This window comes from Notamacropus eugenii, chromosome 6 (genome assembly GCF_028372415.1).
Source record: "Notamacropus eugenii isolate mMacEug1 chromosome 6, mMacEug1.pri_v2, whole genome shotgun sequence".
NCBI classification, from domain to species: Eukaryota; Metazoa; Chordata; class Mammalia; order Diprotodontia; family Macropodidae; genus Notamacropus; species Notamacropus eugenii.
The window spans coordinates 353335093-353349162 of NC_092877.1; positions in this window are offsets into that span (position 1 = coordinate 353335093).

Genomic DNA, 14070 nt, shown 5'->3' on the forward strand with positions numbered 1-14070 from the left:
GTAATCTCTGAGGCAAGCTATCAAGACTAGAGGACAGATACGGCTTCTTGAAGAAGGTGGAAGTCTAGGTGAGATGCAAAGGAAGCCAGGAGGTATCCAGGAAGCCAGAGAGACTTCCAGGCCCTGGGGAAAGCAAGTGAAAATGCCCAGAATCCAGAAATGAAGTACTTGGTGTAGTCCTTTTCCTAAAGGGGTGTTGTGAGGATCACATGAGAAACTCTTTGCAAACTGGAAAGGCTATAAATGTGTCAACCATTCATTCCTATCATCTTTAGAACATTCTTTATAGTGGTGAATTCTCCTTCACCGCAGGTGAACCATGTTCTTGGAAATGGATAGGGTCATTGAATTAGAGCTGGGGCTAGTATCTGACCCAACCTCCTCATTTAGCACACAGTCATTAAGCACTTTCTGCATTTATGCAAGGCCTAGTGACAGGCTCTGGAGAGTCAAACACAAAAAGCAGACAGTCCCTGTCCCCAAGGATCTCACTTTCTACTTGAGTGAAGGATGGGGGAGACAAGTGCATAGATAAGCCTAATGAAAGGTAGGAAGAGATGGGGTAAAGTAGAGATTTAGACAAAATGTCATAGGAATGTCCGAGGAGGAAGGAGAAAGGACTTTGATATAGGGCAGGAGGGATGACTTCATGGAAGAGGTGGCTTCTGAGCTGAACTTTGCATAGCATGGTATGGTGCAAAGGTGTCAAACATGGTTTCAGCTCCAACCCTCCCCAGAGCATCCTGAGCCAGATTAAAATGCAAGTGGGAAATAGTTAACAAAATAAATAAAAATTTAACAGAATACAAATAATGGTAACATGTGGTTTTCTCAGTCAATGTTGGGCCACCAGGGACCCTTATGTATGGTTTAGTGCCTCCTCACACACTCTCTTCTATATGAGTTTGATACCAGTGGTATATTGGTGAAAGTACTGGACTTAAGAGTCATGACACTTGGGTTCAGATTCTGGTTATGTAACAATAGTCAAGTTATTTCACCAGGTCCCAGTTGTACCATCTATGAAATGGGAATAATGGTATTCACCTATACTACCTACCTTCACAGGTTTGTAAGGAAAACACTGGGAACCTTTAATCTGTGTTTTATGAAATTAGGTTTTGATATATTGACATAAGTATTGTCCTAGAATCACTTAAACTTTGTGGCATCCAAACACTTTGATAACCTTAGGTTGTTTACCTATGTAAGTATGAGTTATTATTATCATGGAACTCAGAATCATCTAGGACCATAAGATCAAGCATCTAGACCAGGAATGGACCTTAGAAATAATTTAGGATCCAATGATCAGGGATTGAGAGCTGAGAAGGACCTGAGACCATCTAGTCCCACCCGCTCATTTTATAGAGGAGAAAACTGAGACTCAGGGAGAAGTAGCTTGTCAAAGATCATAAAGTTATTATGTGACAGGGGCAGCATCCAATTCAGGATCCATTCAATGGTCAGAATCCCTTATTTTACATGTGACACCACCACATCACAGGCTGCATCTGCAAGAGAAAGAAAAAAAAAATGGCATTAATTCTGTCATTTAATGTGAAAGCCTTACGTATATCTGTCATGTAATTAGGAACAAAGGGGATCATATGTGTAAAGCAAATAGCTCACTTAGCCCTTTGTCAGGCACATAGTAAGCACTAAAAAAATCCATCCTTCCTTCCATCCTTTCTCCTTTCTTCCCTTCCTCCATTCCTTATTCCTTTCCCTCCCTCTCTTTCTTCCTTCATTCCTTCCTTCCTCCAACTCAGCCAGTGTGTTTCTGGTTTGTCAGTACCACCTGACAGTCATGATCTCCCTATCACAGTTGATTTCTTTCATAAAGCTTTGAAAGGTAGAGATCCTCACAAACATGAGGCAGTATGAAGATCCAAGAAATAGACAAAGGCCTTCCCTTGTGTTTTTGCAAACCAAATCAAAATAAACTCTTCTAGTTGACCTCCATCTTTATTGGATCCCTATAAGGAATGAACCAGTAAAGAAATAGTTTGTCCTATAAATGATCACCTCCTAATTTATCTCTTTTCTAAGTTCAAATTTGGAGGCATGTATATTCGGGCACTGGTTTTGGTTTGGTTTGGGTTTTTTTAACATGAGATATGTCTGTACACATTTGTGCTTCCTCCTCATATCCTCTATCATCACACTCCCAAGCCCAAAGGATGCCTTGAAGCTTAGCTTCAGCACATACAAAAGCTGTGAAATTTGAAATCTGGGCTTCAGCTTTGGGTTTTGAAGGAGATAATAAGTCTGGTTCACTTCTCCATCTCTCCTCCTCTCTGTTCTCTTTATGTCTTTAGATCCATCAACTCCCTGCCATTTGCCATTCCCTGGGGGAAGCTATAAGAACAGGAAGTTTTTTAGTGCAGGAAGAAACGACCTTCAGAAATAGAGGGTTCAACTAATGCATCTTTCTTTTAGTCTTTTTCTTTCACATTTTCTCGTGGCCCACTCTACATGGAATGAAGAAAGGGAAACAGTGGGCTCTCAGGGCCCTCCTAACTTGAAGAGCTTAAGGACTGTTATTTATAATCCCTAAAAAAAAATCTTTGAGAGATGAATGGGGAGTACTCCTAGGCTTGCAATACTGTGCAAGCATTTCAGAAGGATTGGCGTGTGGGAGAGAAAAGTCCTTGAAATGAAGATAAAAGCAGAAAAAGAATAGAAATGAAAGGTAGGAAAGAGACAAAGAGGGAGATGCATTGATTTTATGATGAAACAAAAACACTGAGAGTGATGAGAGATAGCTACCAAAAATCGGATGAAAACCTCAAAGGTAGGTTTGAGGAAAACCTCAAAGTCCTACTTAACTAGGACTGGAGAAAGAAGAGTTGACTGGAGGGGAATTTTGTTCTTAAATAAATATGTGTTTGCAGTTGGATAAATCACAGACTTCTCTAATTGTCTTGACTGTGTTTATCTTTCAGGATACTCCCTTTTTAAATTAAATCTGTTTTTATTGGTATCTTTGGTTTTGCATTGCACTCATTTCCAATTGTGTCTTTTTGCCCTCCCCTAGTCATTGAACCATCCCTTGTCACAAAGTTTTTTAAAAAGAGAGAAAAAAACCCAATAGCTTAGCAGAACTAAGCAACGCACCAAATGTGTCTTGCAGTACATACAATATTCCTTACACATAATCCTCCACCTCTGCAATTAAAAGGGAAAAGCAGACTCACTTTCTCCTTTTTCTGCCAGTGCTCTGTAGACGTGCTTCTAAACAAAAAAGGATCTCTAGGGTTCTGTTGCTAAGAACTTAGAGGATCTTCAAGGAAGAACCAGATGAACCCATCAATAGATATGTTCAAGGAAGGTCACCTGGGAGGCAGTGTGGGGTGGTGGATAGGAGTCACTGGACCTGGTTCCTAGCTCTGGCACTCCCTTTCATGTGATTTTGGGCAAAACGCTTCATTTCTCTGACCTCAAGTTAAAATAACGGAAACGGATGCAGTGACTTCTGATGCTCCCTCTGGCCAGGAGTGTGCTGGAACCAGCCTTAACAGCCCATTGTTAAATTTCAGTCCCCACATTTATACCTCAGAAATCCATTACAAAGTAGAACTTGATTTATTATTTTTCTGATTGTCTAGACTTAAGGAAAATGTTAGTAATTCAAGTTAAAGGTGTGTGCATACATTCCCCCCTCCCCCCTCCAACTCCAAGAGAGCCAAATTGTTAATGTTTACCGGCATATTTCTGCTTTTAGCTCAATGTTTATACTCCTGAGATTTCTGAAATAAAGACAGCTTGATAAATATCCACACTATGGCCAGGATTGATACCATAACACAACTAATTATTTTTTCTTCTGTGTTGAAGACATTTAAGAGGTAGCAAAGATGGGAAAAGCTGTGATACTGAACCAAGTATGTGTGAAGGAGATCCATCCTGGAAGTGATACAATTTTGCATTGAGAGACAAACGTTCACTATACCTGAAGGAGAAAGAGATACCGAAGGTATAAAAAAAAATAGGAACTTACTAATACTGAAAGAGGCAACCAAGAAAACCTCAGTAAATACTGACCTATGGGCCTTACTCCTTCATTCATACAAAACCTTTAGGAGGGACATGTATATATGAAGTGAGGGCATCCTCAAGGAGACTATTAGTAGGCAGCAAGTAGGCTTTTGCAAGCAGTATTCAACAATGGAAATCATCTTTACCATTTCATAATTAATCAAAAGATACAGAAAGTATAAGATCCCACCATGTTTATTGTTTGTTGGTTATAAAAGAGCTTAGTAGAACGAAATACTACCAACTTATAATCAAATCACATGCCACCATCTTATAACAAGGTATCTCCCATCCATACATCAAGGTCATTCAGGATTCTTTGGAAGACATAACACCAGAAATGATTTATTCCATGACTGTCTGATAAGGAACATCAGATGAGGCAAAGATTAGGAGTATGTTCAATGAAGGTGTTCATCCCCATGATGGAAGGGATCTAGAATATAGTCCAAGTAGGAAAGTAATGATGGGGAGGCCCTTTGATTGTTCCTATTTGTAGATGGCATCATGCTGATTGTGTCAAGTCCCCAAATACTGTAAAAACTCCTGAAAGAGGTCTGTGGTCACTCAAAAGAGTCTGACTTGTTCAGACATACAAGAAAGCCCAAGTGCATGAAGACTGTCTTTCGTCCAGGTTTCAACATGCATTTGGATGGATAGATACCCTATGAAACTTGTCCAGTAGTACATATATCTGGGATGGAATAGAGATGAACAATCGACTGGGCCCACTTAGTCAATCAACAAGGATTAAATAAGTGACTGCTATGTTCCTGGCACTGTGCTAAATGCTAAATGGGTACAAAGAAAGGAAACAGTTCCTGTCTCAAGGAGTTTACATTATAATAAGGGAAACCATATGCAAATACAAATTACTAAGTACAAACAAGATATACAGAATGTCCCAAAAGTCTTAGGGCAGTTGTAAGCTTTCATAAAGTTAAAATACATGTAGGAAAAATGAGAGATAATGAACAGAAGGAAGGCATTAACATTAAGGGTTCAGAGTTGAATAAAATGAGTGGGCTAATTTGCTTTTAGGAAATTGCAAAGCTTTCTTCCTGATCCTAATCTTTCATTAAAGTAAAGGGTCATCTTTTCATTGTGAACATTTTTATTGGTATTATTTGGCAGCAAAATATGGAATGCCAGTGACTGTGAAGTACTGAAAGTGAGTATCACACAGAGGGCAATGGAGAGGCTCATGGTAGTTTTGAGCAAGTTTTAACAGACAGCCAACAATGCAAGCATGTCATCAAAGAATTTTATGATAGAAAGTAAAGATAGGTAGACAAAGTGGGAAGGACAAGAGACATAAAACCAGGGTAATCCACTGATCTTCTTGTGACGTTGGGAGGATGCTTTGTGGTAAACTTTTGGTACATAGACAATAGTCACAATGAATGAGCAGAAACAGATGGGTTGCATCAGAGGCACTTCCCAAGCAGACAAGCTCACAAATGTATTTGAGTATTTTAATGGAAATTTGAAATAATGGTTAAAGTGTCGGACTTGGGAGACAGAAGATGTGGGTTCAAGTCCCTTCACTAACTCTTAGTAGGTGTAGGATCTTGGACAAGTTATTCAAACTCTCTGAGCCTAAGACAACTTTCTAAGACCATGAGTTTTAGATGGATTGTGATCTGAATTGGTGAACGTTCAACAAACCACAAACACACAGAGAAAGAAAAAAGGAGAAATGAGCTAGAAAACAGTTCATGTAAAAAAAAAGATAGAGGTGTTTTAACGTATCATATTTGGGCATCTTTCATATCTGTTTCTGGACACTGGGAAGAACCACAGAACATTTAAATATGCAAATTGCTGCTGAACCTGAATTATGTTGTTCTATTGAATTTAACCTTGTTTTTAACTTTGACTCAGTGATAAATTCCAACCAAAGTCACTGTACAACAAATGCCCGGGGGAGGGGAAATACATCACAGTCATTTCCCTGACTGCCTTCCCACTAATGAATGCATACAGCACAAAATGGAAAGACAAGTCCTGAATTAAGAGGATCAGGATAGTCAGGTTTTTTCCCCATGCAGGTCCACTTTATTCCACTCTCAATTTTACTGAAAATTCCCCAAAGTAATCTGGTTTTATGGTAAGATACTACGTACTAGTAAATACTCACTGCTTAAACACCTTAGTTAAATGCTATCTGTATTTTGGAAGTAGTGGTAAATCACTTTCAATTAAATCCACGTCAACAGACATTTAATAAGAGCCTACTAGGTGATGGGACTATAATGACAAAAAGAAGATTATATGCCCTCAAAAGGATTATAGTCTACCAGGGAGATAATCAAATACAAAGTAATTTGCAAAGGGAGAGAACAGCAACATATAGCGTAATTAAAAAAAAAAAACAACCTTAGGGCAGGAGATGGTATCTGAGAGGAATTTTAAAGAAAGCTAAGGCATACAGACAGAGTTGAACAGGGAGTAAATTCTAGGCATGGAGAACAACAGCTGGTACAAAAACACTAAGACTGGAGATATACTAAGTTCAGGAAATTGACTAGCAGGCCACCTTTACTGGAACATAAAATTGAATGAAGGAGGGGTAAGTAATGTCAATTAAGTCTAGAAATTGATTTGGAACAAGATTATAGAGGGCTTTAAATATTAAGTAAAGAGTGTGTATTTTCTATAAGCAATAAGGAACCAATGAGGATTTTTTGATCAGAGAAGGGATCTCTCTTATGGGAAGACTATTTTGACATCTGTGTGGAAGATGGATTGGAGAGGAGACCAGTTAAGAGTCCAGGTGAGAAGTGATGAGGGCTTGGACTAACATGGGGTGGGGAAAGGCCTTTTAATTGGAGGATATGGGAGATGTTGAGGAAGATGAGACTTGGCAAATGATTGAGTAAGAGGTATGAGGGACAGGGAAGACTTGAGATAATTCCTTGTTGTGAAACTGCATGATTGGAAAGATGGTGGTATCCCTACCTGAAATATGGAAATTTGGAAGAGGATAAGGCCTAGGAAGAAATACTATGGTTTCCATTTTGAATGCTTTGAGATTAATATGCCAGCAGAATATGTAGGAGGAGATGTCTAGCAGATCTCAGAATATGTAGGAGGAGATGTCTAGCACATCTCAGGGAATTCATGCTAGATATACATCTGAGAGTTGTCTGCATAGGGATGCTAATTGAACTCATAGGGGCTGACTAGACAACCTAGAGAACAAATGAAAGAGAAAGGAGAAAGAGGGCCAGCTTTGCTGAATGCTCTCATTTGTTGGCCTTACTGACATTCAAATATTCCATTACATTAATGTAGGGATAGAGACTGAACCTGCGATTTCATCAGTAATTCCAAGGTTGGGAAACTCTGTTGCCAAAATATAGAGATAGTATTCAGTTAAGGTATTTAAGGAGGATGGGGGGTGATCACCCTTACTAGTACATAGCAGTTTGACTATAAAGATCTGACATCTTCTCTCTAACTTAAAGTCATAGAGCTTTATCCAACATCTCTTAATGCCGATAATAATAACAATAGCTTATGTTAATAATTCATATTTAACAATCCCCTAATGCTTCACTCTGTTGGTTTTCTCCAGTTTATCTTGTCTATAGCTTGTTTATAAATAGCTCTCTGTATATTGTCTCATCCATTATACTGAGAGTTCTTTGAGAGCAGTGACTGTCTTTTGCCATTCTTTGAATCCCTGGTATTTAGCATAGTGTCTGACATGTAGTATCAGATTTGTTCACTGACTGACCAGAAAACTGTCTAACATTGAGAGGGTAAGTGACTTGTTTAGGCCAGAGGGATGACTTCAATCAAGATCTTCCCAGCTTCAAGGCCAGTTCTCTGTCCACTATTGCATGCTGCTTCTTAGAATTGCTTTATCCAATACATTATTCAGTCATTCCCCTATTACTGGACATTTAAATTGTTCAAATTTTCTCCCCATCTCTCCCCTCCCTCACCCTGAAAAACCATGCATTTTGATTACCTTTTCCTCTAATCTGCCCTCCCTTCTATCATGGCCCTCCCTTCCCTTATCCCCATCTTGTCTCTTTTCTTGTAGGGCAAGATAGATTTCTATACCCCATTATCTGTATTGCTAGCAATAGTTGCAAGCAAAAATAATTCTCAACATTTGTTTCTCAAACTCTGAGTTCCAATTTCTCTCCCATCCTCCCTTTCCACCCATCCCCACTGAGAACGCAAGCAATTCAATATAAGCTATATATGTGTAGTCTTGCAAAAGACTTCCATAATAGTCATGTTGTGAAAGACTATATTTCTCTCCATCCTATCCTGCCCCCCATTTATTCTGTTCTTTCTTTTGACCTTGTCCCTCCCCTAAAATATTTACTTCTAGTACTCTCTCCTCCCATTTGCCTTCCCTTCTATCATCCCTCCAACTTATCCCCTTCTCCCCTACTCTCCTGTAGTGTAAGATAGATTTTCATACCAAATTGTGTGCATGTTATTCCCTCCTTAAGTCAAATGTGATGAGAGTAAGCTTCATTTTTCCCTCTCACTTCCTCCCTTTTTCCCCTCTATTGAAAAAACTTTTTCTTGCCTCTTTTATGAGAGATAATTTGCCCCATTCCATTTCTCCCTTTCTCCTCCCAATATATTTCTCTCTCACCCCTTAATTTTATTTATTTAGATATCATCCCTTCCTATTCAATTCACCCTGTACTCTCTGTGTGTGTGTGTGTGTGTGTGTGTGTGTGTGTATAATCCCTCCAACTACCCAAATACTGAGAAAAGCTTCAAGAATTACAAATATCTTTCCATGTAGGAATGTAAACAGTTCAACTTTAGTAAGTCCCTTATGATTTCTCTTTCTTATTTACTTTTTCATGCTTCTCTTGATTCTTGTGTTTGAAAGTCAAATTTTCTATTCAGCTGTAGTCTATGAAAAGACCACAAGAATGCTTGAAAGTCCTCTATTTCATTGAATGACCATTTTTTCCCCTGAAGTATTATACTCAGTTTTGCTGGGTAGATGATTCTTGGTTTTAGTCCTAGTTCCTTTGACTTCTGGAATATCATATTCCAAGTCCTTTGATCCCTTAACATAGAAGCTGCCAGAACCTGTGTTATCCTGATTGTATTTCCACAATACTTGAATTGTTTCTTTCCAGCTGCTTGCAATATTTTCTCCTTGACCTGGGAACTCTGGAATTTGGCTAAAATATTCCTAGGAGTTTTTCTTTTTGAATCTCTTTCAGGAAGTGATCGGTGGATTCTTTCAATATTTATTTTACCCTCTGATTCTAGAATATTGGGGCAGTTTTCTTTGATAATTTCATGAAAGATGATATCTAGGCTCTTTTTTTGATCATGGCTTCCAGGTAGTCTGTTGAGGGCCAGGATGGAGTGCGGTTGACAAGTTCAGGATAGACCTTCTGGGAAACTGTTCTTTGAGACTGTGCTCATTATCATCCAGAATGGCTCTCCATGCCCCCCAGATGTTGCTGTCTCGTGAGACAAACAAGAGAACTACAGAAAACAAGGGATATGTAAAACAGATGCCCTCTAGGCTAACAGTCTTTAAGACAATAAGACTGACCAAATCACTAGGACAGGAGACGATCAGAATGTCACATAGACTTGCAATTTCTGTCTATATATAACCTGACCCTCAGATCAATAAATGGAGTTGGTCTTTCTTCTCCCGCCTCCCATGTCTTTCTTCTTCACCACATCACTGAGCCACTTCAGGATGCAGGCCATCCGCTATAGTAGTTGCATAATTTTTAAATTATCTCTCCTGGATCTACTTTCCAGCTCAATTGTTTTAGTGAGATATTTCACATTGTCTTCTATTTTTTCATTCTTTTGGTTTTGTTTTGTAATTTCTTGGCTTTTCATAAAGTCATTAGCTTCCATCTACTCCATTCTAATTTTTAAAGAACTATTTTATTCAATGAGCTTTTGAACCTCCTTTTTCATTTAACTAATCCTGCGTTTTAAAGCATTCTTCTCCTCGTTGGCTTTTTGGACCTCTTTTGTCATTTGAGTTAGTCTATTTTTAAAAGTGTTATTTTTCTTCAGCATTTTTTGGAGTCTCCTTTAGCAAGTTGTTGACTTGCTTTTCATGATTTTCTTGCATCACTCTCATCTCTCTTCCCAATTTTTCCTCCATCTCTCTTACTTGATTTTCAAAGTGCTTTTTGAGCTCTTCCATGGCCTGAGATCATTGCATATTTATTTTGGAGGTTTTGGATGCAGAAGCCTTGACTTTTATGTCTTCTTCTGATGGTTTGCATTGTTCTTCTTCATCTGAAAGGATGGAAAAAAATATCAGTTCATCAAGAAAGTAACCTTCTATAGTCTTATTTTTCCCCCTTTTTAGGCATTTTCCCAGCCAGTTACTTGACGTTTGAGTCCTTTGTCAAGTAGAGGGTATACTCTGGGGACCTGTAACTTCTTAGTTCCTTCAAGGTGGCACAATCAAAGGTAAACTCCTCTTCTGGCCTGTGCTCTGGTCTGGGAGCAACCACAAGCTTTTCTGCCCAAGATTTTCAAATAGAGTTCCCTCTCTGGAGCCTCCATCAGCTCCACCAGGTCAGTGCTCCTCCTCACCCCAGGGCTACCATTTAGTGCTGAGACCCAGATCAGGGCTCAATTCCCCCTGGGTCTTTAGCCTGAGGGCTCCAATAAATGGACACTGGTGTTGCTGGCACCTAGGATGAGGAATAGGGCAGGACCCTGCTCCCTTCTCACCCAGGTGAAAGAGCTTTCTCGCTGATCTTTGAAGCTGTCTTTGGCATTTGTGTGTTGAGAAATCTGGGAATCTCAGCTGCTGCTGGTGGCTCCCTGAAGCCTGCTCTGCTCCCGTCCAAGCTGCACCATGTGGCCAAGACTGGGCTACACTCTGTGGGCTTCACTCCACTCCCAGTCTGGTGTGATAGACCTTTCCTGTTGTCATTCCAGGCTGCCTTGGGCTGGAAATCTCTTTCACTCTGTTGTTTTGTAGCTTCTGGTGGTCTAGAATTTGTTTAGAGTCTTTTTTTACAAGTATTTTATGGGTTGTGCTGGGAGAGCTTCTACAGGTCTGGCTTTGTTTCCTTCTTTTCTTCCTTATGGATTATTGTACAATACTTTTTGGTTACTTCCTCCAAGAAAGTAGATGCCTTTGGCAGGTTATGCCAAGTACCCTGCCATGTATTGTGTTTCCTTTTCCTTTTTTTCAGTATCAGAATCTGTTCCAGGACACTAGACATAGCTTCTGACTGTGCTTTCCAGAAGACAATTCTCAGATGTTCTTCATGAAGTAGGGACAAGGGAATTCTGAAATTGCAATGTGACTTCTCCATAAAAGGCATCCTTTATGGACAGATAAGGTAGGTTGATTGGCTTGTGAAAGGCCAGAATTCTTCTGGCAATTTCTCTGTTCCTGTCATCACCTAGTTCAAGCCTGGCCATTCTGGGATGTCAGGCAGTTATGTGGTTTGATGGTGGATGAGGGACCTCCTCTGACACCAGAAATGTCACATGATAAGGTTCTGTCATGTTTTCTAGACTAGGAGGCAAGCATGTGATCATTAGCATATCAACTGATCAATCAAACAATAAATACATATTCATTAAGAGCCTCTGGTTTATCATCCCTTTGGCTTTCAAACCCTTCAGAACCTGGCTCCTTTCTACTTCTCAGTCTCCTTATTCCTTACTCTCCTCCACACAATCTGTAATCCAGCAACACTGAGCTTTTTGTTGTTCATCATACATGCCACTCCATCTTCCAACTCCAAATATTTCCACAGGCTCTCCTCCATGTGTGCAATAATCTCCTTCTTCGTCTCTACCTCTTAGCTTCCTTTAAGTTTCAGCTTAAGCCCCACCTTCTGGAGGAAGTTTTTCCTAGTCCTCTTTAATTCTAGTGCATTCCCCAAGATTACCCCCAATGAATAATAGTAACAAATATAATAACTAACATTTACAGAGCACTTTAAAATTATCCTCACAACAACCCTGGGAGGTAGGTGCTATTACTATCCTCATTTGACAGAAGAAAAAACCAAGGCAAATAGAGGTTAAGTGACTTGCCCAGGGTCACGCAGCTTTCATATCTGACCCAGTACTTTATCCACCATACCACCCAATTGCCTCTAGTTTATCATATCTGTCTAAATTCATTTACATCCCTATTTATCTAATTTACTTCTGTTTTGATCTCTCCATTTCTGTCTCAATCAATCTTTCTACATCTCTATCAATTCCTATCTATATTTGTACGCACATATATATAAAATCTATTTCTATTTCTCTACATGTATCTCTCTCTAGAAATACATCTCTCTCTCTCTCTCTCTCTCTCTCTCTCTCTGTCTCTGTCTCTTTCTCCCTCCCTTCCTCCCTCCCTCTCTCACTCACTCTCTCTGTCTCTCTTTTATTTGAGCATAGCTGTTTGCATGTTCATTCCCCATTAGGAATCCCCAGGGCTTAACACAATGTCTGGCACATAGTAGGCACTTTATGAATGTTCATTAATGGTTTACTTGCCAAACACTGTGCAGGGTACTGAGAAGGCTTCAAGGGACTCACATTCCTTTGGGGGAAACAACAATGCCCATTATTTGCATGCAGAATAAATACCAGGTCATTTTTGGAGGAAGGGTACACTAGCAGCCAAAAGTCATCTATAAAGGATTCATGAAGTCCGTGGTACTTGAGTTGAGCTTGGAAAGAGCCTAGAGACTCCAAGAGGAGGAACTGAGAAGGAAGTTTCAGGCACCAAGGACAACCCAAGCAAAGGCCCAGAGATGGGGGATGGAGCTTCAGATGTGAGAAAGAGGAAGGAGGCCAGCTCTTCTAGACTTTATGGTCCTCCCTGTGGCACAATGACTAACCAGATTGAAAAGGGGGGGGAGCGGAGCTTTAAATGCCAAACAGGAAATGATATTGTACCCTAAACAAAGCCAATTAAACTATCCCATGAGCAAGAGGCACTGCAGAGTTGGGGGTGGGGGAGAGGTTCCCTTTCTCTGCTCTTATCTCTGCCTTGGCAGTTCCTCTTGCCATAAACATGCTTCCCCCTCACCTCTGCCTCCTAGGTCCCTAGGGGTCTCCACTCTTAGCTTATGTGTCACCTCCTGTGGGTGATTCTCCTAGAACAGAAATCCTGAGTATTTAGAAAAATTCAGGTTCAAATCCTGTCCCTTTGTGACCATGATAATAATAGTTAGCATTTCTATAGCATTTTAAATCCTGTCCCATTTAAATCACAGGAGGTGCTATGACTCTTCACACTGTACAAATCAGGACAGTGTGCCTGAGACAGGATGTGACTTGCCCAAGATCACAGGATTTTAGCTCAGGTCTTCCTGACCCATGCAGTCCACCACATAGCTGTCACAGTTTAGTGACGGGGGTGGCGAAGTTGTTTCAGCTCTCGGTGCCTCTGAGAAGTTCTCCAAGACTGTTACAGATGAATTACCATTCACCTTCTCATGATGATGAAACCATAGGTTCAGATGCCCTGAGCTCTTTAACCCGCTCCCACCTTAAAAATTCATATCCACAAAGCCTAACGGAACATCGCTATATTTTAAAAATTCCTGAAGGTTATTCTTATTCTCATTTCAGATAGATGGAAGCAGAGGCAGGGCCGAGTACTGGTGATACTATGTATTACTATGCAGTATGTACCATGATACTTATTGAATCACCGACAAAGCTTAGCTGAAAATTGAGGCTGTGGGGGTGAAAAATGTCATCTTTTCATTTTTGTTTTTCACAGTGGAAACTCACTACTTTCTAGGCATCCCACAGTTGTAAATCCTTCTAAAACTACTTTAGCTTTTTCGCTGTTGTTTTGAGATGCCTTTTTTTAGGAAAACAAAATAACTCACTTGGGTAAGCACACTTATAGAGATGAAAACAAAATTCTTATGAAAATAACAGTTATAAGGAGAAACCTCCCTGCTTTCAGCCTTATTATTGTCTCAGAGTCTAGCACTGAATAGTAAGACCTCATTCTCTGCAGGAGGGGCTGGGAGCAGAAAGCCATCCAAACATTATAAAGTCTCTTCCAAATTT